Source organism: Gracilinanus agilis, chromosome 4 (genome assembly GCF_016433145.1).
Source record: "Gracilinanus agilis isolate LMUSP501 chromosome 4, AgileGrace, whole genome shotgun sequence".
In the NCBI taxonomy this organism is placed as follows: Eukaryota; Metazoa; Chordata; class Mammalia; order Didelphimorphia; family Didelphidae; genus Gracilinanus; species Gracilinanus agilis.
This window is the reverse complement of record NC_058133.1, coordinates 192,421,777-192,433,644: the sequence shown is the minus strand read 5'-3', so window position 1 is coordinate 192,433,644 and position 11,868 is coordinate 192,421,777. Positions and strand designations below refer to the sequence as shown.

At 38.8% G+C, this 11,868-nt stretch overlaps 1 non-coding gene across 1 annotated transcript; it reads left to right on the top strand.

Moving 5' to 3' along the window:
• Window positions 1–11,589: 11,589 nt before the first annotated feature.
• On the top strand, window positions 11,590–11,696 carry LOC123248075. The gene has a single exon (XR_006506181.1). It is a non-coding gene; the product is annotated as a U6 spliceosomal RNA (small nuclear RNA).
• The last annotated feature ends 172 nt before the right edge of the window (window positions 11,697–11,868 follow it).

The window sequence follows — 11,868 nt, the reverse complement described above, 5'->3', positions numbered from 1 at the left end:
TTCTAGATATGCAACCCCGACAAGTTACTTTATCTCGCTTACCTCAGTTTCCTCATCTGATAAATGATAAAAATAGCACCTACCTCCAGGATTCCTGAGAATCAAGTGAGGTAATTTGTAAAGTGCTTTGCAAATGCTACTTAAGTGCTACCTACTATTTTTTTAGGGGCAGCTAGGTAGTGCTAGCTGTACATTGGAGCTCCCCAGGGCCGGAAGTAAGGCAGACTCATCTTCCTGAGTTCAAGTCTGGCCGAGGACATTAGTTGTGTGGACCCTGGGGCAAGTAACTTAACTGTTTGCCTCAGTTTCCTCATCAGTAAAACGAACTGGAAAAGGAAATGGCAAACCACCCCAGGATCTTTGCTATGAAAACTCCAAATGGGGTCACAGAGTGTCGGATAGGACCGAACAACCACAAAGCTGTTCGCTTTGGGCTATATGCTTTTGCATAGAAATGCTAAAAGCAAGTAAAGGTAGTCCCTGCCCTCAAGGAGCTTACATTTTAATGAGGGAAGACTACCCAAAAGGGAGCCCAAACGGGATGAGGAGCGGTGGAGATGTCCCCGGGAATTGATCTCCAGCAAATTGCAGGAACTATTATCCCCATTCTCTCTATTTTCTCTTCGATTTTCATCCTGTGCTTCCTTCCCTCCCAGCTGGCTCCCCAAGCCTGCCTCCCCAAACTTTCTAAATTTCCTGCTAGCCATGGAACTATCTCCTTCCCTTCACGTTAAACTAGTGAAAGCCCTCCACGCTTGGGTGCCTCCAGTTCCGGTTCTTCTCATCTCTTCTCTTCTCAATTCGGACATTATTATTCAAATGAAACTGCCTTCCCCAAAATTAACCAAAGATTTTGACTTCCGGATGGCCTTATCCAATAAATAGCCGTTTCTTATTCCTTGTCCCTCTTAATTGTCCTCTGCGCCACATTATTGATCACTTTCTCCTCCTAGATTTTCTTTCCTCAAAAGCTTTTTGCTGACACATTTCCTGTATTTCTCCATCTCTGGCTAAATTTCCCCAGTATTACCTCTCCTTCTCCACTCCCAGAAAACCATCAAATTTAACAACAAAAAAAATTTTTAAGTAAGAAGGAGAGAAAAAAGGTCAGCAGACAACTGATACATTGAAATAAATCTGAAAACATGCGCTGCTCTATATCCTTTGACATTCCACATTTATGATGAGGAAGGTGTCTTTTCATATCTCTTCCAAAAATAATAATAAAACTTACTTTGCATCCTAGTAATAGATCTAAGGCAGAAGGATAAGGGTTAGGCAAATAGGGTCAAATGACATGCCCAGGATTACATAGCTAAGGAGTGTCTAAGAACAGATTTGAACCCAGGTTCTCCTGACTCCAGTCCTTGCATTCTATCCACTGTGCCATTTAGCTGCGCCATCCAAAACTAATTTTTTAAAAGCAGAGATCTTACCATATTGCCCCTCTATTAAAAAAAACTCCAGTGGCTCCCTTGTACCTCTAGCATTAAATAGAAGGTCCTCAGTTTGGCATTGAAAGTTTTTCACAACTGGGCCCCTTCCTGCCTTTCTCATCCTCTTATATTTTGGTTCTCCCTTCAGAGGGATAGCAGGGTGGCACACTGGATAGCGTCCTGGGCTTGGACTCAGGAAAACCTGAGTGCAAATTTGACTTAAGATACTTCTTAGCTGTGTGACACTGGAGAAAATTCACTGCTTCATTTTCTTCAACTGTAAAATGAGGATAATGGATGGTAGCACCTATCTCTTATGAGAATCAAATGAGATAAAAATTTTTAAGTGCTTACTTAGTGCATGGCACATAGAAGGTGCTCAATAAATGCTTGTTCCCTTCCATCTTCCACAAGACTCTGGTGACAGGAAACAATGGCCCACTTCATTGTCCCCTTTATTTAGAAAACTCTTCCTTTTCATCTCTCTCTCCTGGTATCCCTAGCTTCCTTCAAACTCTAACTAAAATCCTACTTTCTTTCAAAAACCTTTCCTCCTTCCCTTTAATTCAAATGCCTTTCCCTTGTTAACTATTTCCAATTTGACCTATATAGTGTCTGTATACAGCTATTGGCATTTTGTTTCCCCCAAAGAGAGCAAAGAGCAGGGGCTGTCTTTTTTACCTTTCTTGCTATATCTCCAGGCTTTAGTACGGTGCCTGACATATAAATGCTTAATAAAGTATCTCTCTATCTGCTATCTTAAGAAATACTTTTCCATTTATTTACCCTGATTTTTCCTTAGGGGAAAAATATTTATATGTAAATATATTTATGTATACAGATAAATAACATACATGCAAATGTATCTTTATGTATCATTATATACATGCATACAAATAGATGCATTCATATATTTATATGTATGTATATACATATTCATATTTATGTAAAATATCTCTATACACAAATATATTTATACACAACATATGTTTAATACATTTATATACATGTACTCAAATATGCACATTTGTTTAAAATATGTTCATAGCATGTATAAAATATACATATAATGGACCATATGTTTATGGATAAAATATACATGTATGCAAATATGCACGTATGTTATCACATCTATACAAATATACACATATGTTTATATACATAGACTTATAGATAATATATAAATATATTTATAGTGTATATACAAATATACATATTTATATAGATTTAAATTTGTATATTTATATATATTTATATATTTTATTTATATGTATTTTTATATATTTTAAATATAAATATGTGTTTATAGCATTATACAAATATACATATTTATAGATATATAGATAATATATACATATATTTACATAGGCCTTCCCTATACTCATTCACTATAATGAGTAAGTCCTTGAGCATTCTGGTCATTCTGTTACCATTCCTCTTATATTAGGCAATGTGACACTCAGAGCCAGGAGATCTGGGCTGTTAAGATGGCTTTGGATGCTTAAGCCCATTTCACAGATGTGGAAATAACATATGAATGGTTGTGGGAGGGATTGGTTTCAAACACAGTTCTCTGAATTTCTCTAGTTTTTTTCAGGCATAGTTCAACTTTAGATTCCCCAGGCTTACAGGTAGTGCCTCTCTTCTCCCATCCATGCTAATTTTTTTGTTCCAGGATGAGCAAAACCAAAGGAAACTAGTCTCCCTACAATGTTCTCTTCTCCTCACACACTGGGGTTTTCTTGAAAGAAGTGAAGGAGGAAGAGAAAGACATAATAGGATTATTTTGAGCCCAGATTTAAAAAAAACAAACAACCCAACCTGTTATCTCTCCATCCCCAATTAGAGCAGATTCAACAAGTAAATATTAAGCATCTAAGACAGTGATGGTGAACCTTTTAGAGACTGAGCGCTCAAATGGCACTCTCATGCCACTTGTGAGCTGCCTGCCTTCCCCCAGACAGGGAGGAAGCACTCCCATTGGGCAGCTGGGCAGGGGGGGCAGGTCAGGTGAGAAATGTCTTCAGGCACCTGTGGAGATGGGGAGAGGAGCAGCTCCCTCCAGCACACGTGCCATAAGTTTGCCAACATAGATCTAAGATATGAGGGACCTTATGTTAAGTTTCTGCAGAGACGGGGCTGAGTTCTTTGTTCTCAGAGCCTCGTGGGGGGAGATGTGACTAACACATGTGAATCCTTAAGTGGTATTTAATCTGTGGGTCCTGAAGAGATGGAGTAGATTTGAACAAGCAGAAAGGAGAGGGAAGACTATGAGTAAAGCTCTTATAGATGCTGCAAGTCCTTCTGCCTCTCTTGACTTACTCCTTCTGACAATTAGACCCTTAAATGACAACTTTAGGAAATTAGTGGCTAGCATATTCACTTGCCTTAGCTGTATCAGGATTAGAATTCCTCTTCTGCCAGTCACCACAGTTATAAACCATCTCTTCCTTTGAGATGAATGTGAGAAGGGAACTGTGGTATGATACTTATGAAGTTGCATCTGCTCTGATGTCATAAAGGAGTAATTGGGTGGGGCAGGGGGAAATCAACAATAACTCGATTCCAGTTTAAAGAAAGTGTGGTACAACAATTTGGGCTACTTAACTCCATTTCTTCCCTCTAGTTGATGGCATTAATAAAAGTGGTTTGTGAATACCATTTCTGTAAGTGGATTGGTCAGTTTTGTCATTCATTCATTCATTCATTCATTCTTTTATTCCCATAAGCATTTACTGATCATCTAGGTCCCAAAACATTTTAGAGCCCTTTGTTGTCCCAGATTCAATAAAAGGTGTTTTGGGTAATGACAATTTTGTATATATGTCTTAAACCTCCAACCCACAGACCAGGCATGAATAATAAATTAGATGGCAAAGTATTTCATTATGACAGTAAAAAGTAAAGGCAAAATTAAGTAGTAGAATCATTCTCAGCAAGTCAGCATGACTCCTCCCTGTCAGTCTCCCATGTCTATTGGAAAGGGAATATCCTTGGAAAGATGCATATTCCTAGGAGAGGAAAGGTTACATCTCTGCTGGAATCCCTCTTCTTTATTCTTCCTCCCAAACTAATGTTAATTTTCTCTGCTGAGTTACAGATTCATCTGTGGCTTCTTTCCCAGAAGGAAGAGGAGTCTTATGGTGATTTTTTTTTTTTTTGAGGAGAGATTTCCCAAGCTAACATGCCTCAAGGCTAATCAGCACATATTCAGTTTGGCTGGAATTACTTGAAAGGGGAGTCTGTAGAATAAAGTAGGTCAGTGATAGGCAACCTTTTGAGCTTGGTGTGTCAAAATTCGCCAAAAAACTGAGCATAACTCGGGTGGTGTGTCACTCCAAGAAAAAAAACATAATTTCACAATATTTATAGTTTAAATAAAAAAATGTATAATTGTCATATATAACTGTCTTTAATAAATCAAAATAGGTAAAATGATACAGGTAGAATTGTCATCAATCTGAAAATTGCCTATTCATGTCCCTTGCCCATTTATCAATTGGGGAATGGCTTGATTTTTTTTTATACAATTGATTTAGCTCCTTGTATATTTGAGTAATTAGACCTCCATCAGAGTTTTTGTTATAAAGATTTTTTCCCCAGTTTGTTGTTTCCCTTCTGATTTTGATTGCATTGTTTTTGTTTGTTCAAAGCCTTTTTAATTTAATATAATCAAAATTATTTATTTTACATTTTGTAATTTTTTCTAACTCTTGCTTGGTTTTAAAATCTTTCCTTTCCCAGAGATTTTTTTTTTAAATTAAACCCTTACCTTTCATCTTGGAGTCAATAGCAGAAGAGTGGTAAGGGCTAGGCAATGGGGGTTAAGTGACTTGCCCAGGGTCACACAGCTGGGAAGTGTCTGAGGCTAGATTTGAACCTAGGACCTCCTGTCTCTAGGCCTGGCTCTCAATCCACTGAGCCACCTGGCTGCCCCCAAAACTATCAATAAGCACATGAGAAAGTGTTCTAAATCTCTAATAATTAGAGAAATGCAAATCAAAACAACTCTGAGGTACCACCTCACACCTAGCAGATTAGTTAAAATGATAGCAGATGAAAGTACTAAATGTTGGAGGGGATGTGGCAAAATTGGGACATTAATGCATTGCTGTTGAAGTTGTGAACTGATCCAACCATTCTGGATGGCAATTTGGAACTATGCTCAAAGGGCTCTAAAAGACTGCCTGCCCTTTGATCCATCCATAGCCTTGCTGAGTTTGTATCCCAAAGAGATCATAGATAAAAAGACTTGTACAAAAATATTTATAGCCATGCTTTTTGTGGTGGCAAAAAACTGGAGAACGACGGTTTGCCCTTCATTTGGGGAATGGCTGAACAAATTGTGGTATATGCTGGTGATGGAATACTATTGTGCTCAAAGGAATAATAAACTGGAGGAATTCCATGTGAACTGGAAAGACCTCCAGGAATTGATGCAGAGTGAAAGGAGCAGAGCCAGAAGAACACTGTACACAGAGACTGATACACTGTGGTAAAATCGAATGTAATGGACCTCTGTACTGGCAGCAATGCAATGACCCAGGACAATTCTGAGGGACTTAAGGAAAAGAACGTTATCCACATTCAGAGGAAGAACTGCAGGAGTGGAAACAGAAGAAAAACAACTGCTTGAACACATGGGTTGATGCAGACATGATTGGGGATGGAGACACTAAACAACCACACCAATGCAACTATCAATAATATGGAAATAGGTCTTGATAGATTACACATGTTAAATAAAACCAGTGGAAATGTGCTTCAGCTATGGGGATGGTGGTTTGGGGGGGCGGTGAAGGGGAAAATAAGAACATGAATCATGTAACCATGGAAATTTTTCTAAAAAAAAAAAAGAATTGTCATCTATAGTGCACAGTGTCTACACTACACTACAGCAAATGTTTCATCTTTGGCATGCGACCCCATACTTCTCTGGCTGCGTGCCATTGAAAATGACCACGTGTGTCATAGGTTTGCCATCACCGAAGTAGGTGGCAGTTAGATTTAGGAGGACTGTAACTGCCAGTCTGAGGAGTTTGCATTTTACTTAGACAATAGGACCCCACTGAAGATGCTTGAGCAATGATCTGGTCCAACTTGTGTTTTAGAAATGCTAATCTAGTACTTGTATGGAGAATGGACTGGAGAAGGGAGAAGAATGGAAGCTATTGCTATTGAACCCCTGAGAGGTGATGAAGATTTGAATAAGATAGACAGAAGGGGTAGGAATTCTAGTTATGGAAACAGAATTACTTACACTTGGCTACTTATTAGATGTGGAGGGGTGAGACAAAGAAGGGGAAGAGTAAAGAATGTCTTTGACTTTAAAAATCTGGGTCATTGTAAGGATGATGTGCCATTTGACAGAAATTGGAATGTGTAGAGGAAGGATGAGAATATAATGAGTTTTATTTTGTTCATAATGGGTTTGAGATGTCCAACAGACAATGGACTATGGATTGAAATCCAAGAGAGGAAATTATAGCTGATTTGAGAATCATCTGCATGGAGGCGATAATAGGAACCTGTGGGAACGGATGGGACCATTGAGGAAACTTATAGGAGAAGAGGTTTCAGGGCAGAATCTAGTGCTTGCCCACTCATACTCAATGTGTGGGAGTAAAGAAGATTGAGAAGAAGGAATCAGTTAGGTAGGAAAATGAAGACAGAATAGATGACTGACAGAGGAGAGGATATTTATAGAATCCCTGATTTTGAGAGTTGAAATGCCTCAGTCTCTATTTGGAATTCCCATCATTACCCCTCAGACAACTGTTCATCTAGCTTCTTGCCTGAAGGCTTCCAACTAGGAGGAACTCATCACCTCTGGAAATAGCTCATTCCCTTTTTGGATAGCTCTAATTGCTGGAAGTTTTTCTTGATATTCCAGGCTTATCCCCCCCCCCCCCCTTTTTTTAAACCCTTACCTTCTGCCTTAGAATCAATTCTTTGTATTGGTTCCAAGGCAGAAGAGTGGTAAGGGCTAGGCAATGGGGGTCAAGTGACTTGCCCAGGGTCACACAACTAGGAAGTGTCTGAGACCAGATTTGAACCCAGGAGCTCCTGTCTCTATGCCTGGCTCTCAATCCACTGAGCCACCCAGCTGCCCCCTTCAGGCTAACCCTTTGTTACTTCCACCCATTGCTTTTCCATTTGGGACCAAAAGGAACAAGTCCAACTTCTCCACCTGACAAGTTCTTCAAATACTGGAAGACTCCTATCATGATCTTACTGAGCCTTCTCTGGTTAAACATTCCCAGTTCCTTTAATGGATCTTCATATGACATGTACTCAGTTACCCTTCATTATACTGAGTGCCCTCTTATGGATATTTTCAATTTATCAATGTCCTTCATAGAGGCACAATACAGCAGAATTTACCCCATTTGGGGTTTTCTTGGTAAAGATACTGAACTGATTTGCCATTTCCTTCTCCAGTTCATTTGACAGATGAGGAAACTGAGACCAATAGGGTTAAGTGACTTGCCCAGGGTCCCATAGCTAGTAAGTATCTGAGACCAAATTGAACTTAGGTTTTCCTAACTTCAGCCTTGGCACTCTATCCATTGTACCACCTAGCAAACCTCAATGGAACTACAATCTCCCTTTTCCCAGAAGCTCTTTCCCTGTCAGTGAAGTTCAAGATGGTGTTAGCTTTTTTGGCTTCCACGTCACACTATGGCCTCATATTAAACTTGTAGTTTACAAAATATCCAGAACTTAAAAAACACTCTACTAGATGCTGGGCATTGTGCTAAGTACTTTACACATGAGTGATTTTATCTTCATGATAATCCTATGAAATTGCTATTATGACCTTCATTTCACAGTTGAGGAACTAAGGCAGACAGTGATAAAGTGACTTGTCCAGGGATACACAGCTCATAAGTATTTGAGGCTGGATTTGAATTCAGGCTTTCTTCACTCCAGGTCCAGTGCTCTGACCTATGTCTTTTCACCATTCATTTCCTTTTCTAGATGTTTCTCAACTATCTCTCTAATGATTGATTCTAGAATTTCCCCAGGAATCAAAGTCAAACTCCCTGGCCTATGGTATATGGATTCTCTTTTCTTGTCCTCTTGAAAATCAGGGCATTTTCCTTCTTCAACCTCTCTCTCAGTTCTCTGATCTTTCAGCTATCACGGATAGTGGTTCAGCAATCATATTGGCAAGTTCTAGGACTCGAGGATGTAGTTCATCTGGGCCAGGTGACTTAAGTTCCATTTTTTTTATCCTAACATCTGACAGAAACTTGGATTCAAACAGAAAATTGTATTCATTCCTGTCTACCCTCTTGAGTGCTGGGTTCTCCTTGTGTTCTTCCACTGATGCTCCTTTTATTAGAAATGAGAAGAACCATTAGTCCAAAGAAAAGACATTTAATGAAACAGTTGAGCATAATGAATGACAAGAAAAATCCCATTATCCTCCCATGCCCACCATACATCCAGTCACCCCACTGGATACTGTAGAGCAGTGATTCCCAAAGTGGGCACCACCGCCCCCTGGTGGGTGCTGCAGTGATCCAGTGGAGAGGTGATGGCCACAGGTGCATTTATCTTTCCTATTAATTGCTATTAAAATTAAAAAAAATTAATTTCCAGGGGGCTAAGTAATATTTTTTTCTGGAAAGGGGGCCATAGGCCAAAAAAGTTTGGGAACCACTGCTTAGAGCATATACTCTCCCACGTATTTCCATACCGCTGGTTCCATACATAAGAGGGCACATGTTTAGAGAACATTCAGGATTGAGGAGCTGCAAATGCCCTGAAGAGGGGGACTGAACACGACCAAGAGTACCCCAGGTTAGGGCTGGGGGACAGAGTCAAGTCAAAGTTAGGGGTTGGAAGGGCCTTGGTTATTGATAACAACTAAATGTGATTTATTGAATGAATACACAAGCTTTATAAAGGCAGAAACCACAAGGAATTTTTCTCATGAAAATTCAACCAAATTTCTCAAAACAAGGTAGCCTGGAGAGAAAGCCTTGAGTAAGGAACTGAAGGTGAGGATAACCTGGGACATAACAGGAACTAAGAAAGGGGAGAAGCAGGTGCTGACAAAACATGTCTTTCTGACTGGGGAGCCTGGGAAAGGATTATTGCCTCAGATCAGCAACTTGTAGAGAAATGTGGAAACTGAGGGAAATCAGCTATTTTGTTGGTGGGAAATGTGGAAACTGAGGGATCTCAGGCCTTAGTCAGACCCTGGACCTCATCTGACATCAGGGGTCAACAGACCTTTGCCTTTTCAGACACTGAGACCTCAGTCCCTAACATCTCCCTTTTTATTTACAAATGATAGAAAGGCCTGATGGAGGCAATAATCAGTCTCAGTGGATAAGGGTAAACTAAGTGAAATATGGAAAAGGAGCAAGATATCTAAATACAAGAAAATTTTTGGGTAGTCCGTGTCAATGAGGAGGATATCTAATTATGTCTGGACATTTATGTCTACTACTAGATAAAGATACTTTGTATGCTGAGACAGGGGAAGAAGCTTATGTTCCAACCTTTGTCTAGATTCCTAGGTCTCTGACAAAGAGCAATTTGAATCTTTGGATTTTGTTTCTACCATATCCTTGCAGTCTTTTTAAATTAAAAAAATTTTTTTTAGTATTTTATTTTTTCTAATTACATATAAAATAATTTTTAACCTTCATTTTTTATAATTTTGAGTTCCAAGTTCTCTCTCATCCTCTATTCCCTCCCTGTTCATTAAGAAAGGAAGCAATTTGATAGAGATTATTATACATGTTCAATCATACAAAACATATTTCCATATTAATCATGTTGTAAAAAAGTCATACACATATGCAGACAAAAAACTCCAAGAAAAAGAAAGTTAAAAAATAGTATTCTTTGATCTGCATTCAGATTCCATCCATTCTTTTTCTGGAGGTGGATAGTAATTTTCATCATGAGTCCTTTGGAATTACCTTGGGTCAAGATATTGCTGAGAATAGCTAAGCCATTCACAGTTGAACATTGTGCAATATTTCTGTTATTGCATATGCACAATATTCTCCTGATTCTGCTGATTTCACTTTGGATCAGTTCATGTAGGTCTTTTGAGTTTTTTCTGAATGCATCCTGCTTGTCATTTTTTGTAGTACAATAGTATTCTATCATAATCATATACCATAACTTATTCAGCCATTCTCCAATTGATGGATTCTCAATTTCTAATTCTTTGCCACCACAAAAAGAGCTCCTGCACTTCTTTTAGCCCTGAAAGATCCCTCTGCCCTTACAGCCCCTTGCTCTGATAGATTATTTTTTTTGTAGAGCCTCCATTTTAAGGAAGAGCCCATGTCTGTCATGTTCACTCCTTCATTCCTCCCTAGCCTCACTGCTCCTGGATCTAGATTTTTTTTCTTTCTTCATCATTCCCTTGCTTGGCTACCTTCTCTCCCGCCTTCCCAGTGTTCCGCTTCCTTTTATTTGCTATCCTTCTCTAATAGAATGTAAGCTCTCTGAGAGTTGGAACTATCTTTATTTTTGCTTTTATTTTGTATTCTCAGCACTTAGTTCAGTGCCTGACACATAGTAAATACTTAAAAACTTGTTGATTGAATGTTAAAACCAGTGGAAATGCGCATCAGCCATGGGTGGGGGGGAGAGGGGAAAGTAAAAGCATGAATTATGTAACCATGTTAACTTTTCTAAAAAATAAATATTACTAAATATTTAAAAAAAACTTGTTGGTTGACTGAACACATTTGAGAGGAATACAGACGCTTTAGGACTATGTGCTAGCTGGAACACTTCTTTTAATGCTGCCACTTGTTTTTCCATAGAGCTGCTGATGTCATCTGATGGTCTGGTGATACCATCAAACTGCCAGTCATGCAGTAAGTTGATGGTGTGCCCTGCTGAGTAATTTTCTCTGCTGCACTTCATTTACTGCACTGCTGTCATCTGTTGGTTCTCTCTTGAACTGCAGCTGCTATGTAACCATTTCCCTGAAAAGAGTGGTCAAAGTGGTCATTTTTTTTTTAGCCCATAACCCCAGGGGTCTATTTCAGCTTACATTTTTAAAAAATTATGAATCATAAAATTATCAATAAACATAAACATTTCCAAAAGTCAGAAAAGGAAGATTGTATGTGAATCTATTAATAGAGTTTATTTTAAAAAATATACATTAGTGCTTGCTTCGGCAGCACATATACTAAAATTGGAACGATACAGAGAAGATTAGCATGGCCCCTGCGCAAGGATGACACGCAAATTCGTGAAGCGTTCCATATTTTTAACATAGATGCAAAAATCTTAAATAGAATACTAGCAAAGAGACTCCAGCAAGTAATTAAGAAGATCATTCACCATGATCAGGTGGGATTTATACCAGGAATGCAAGGTTGGTTCAACATTAGGAAAACCATCCACATAATTGACCATATCAACAGTCTAACAAACAAAAATC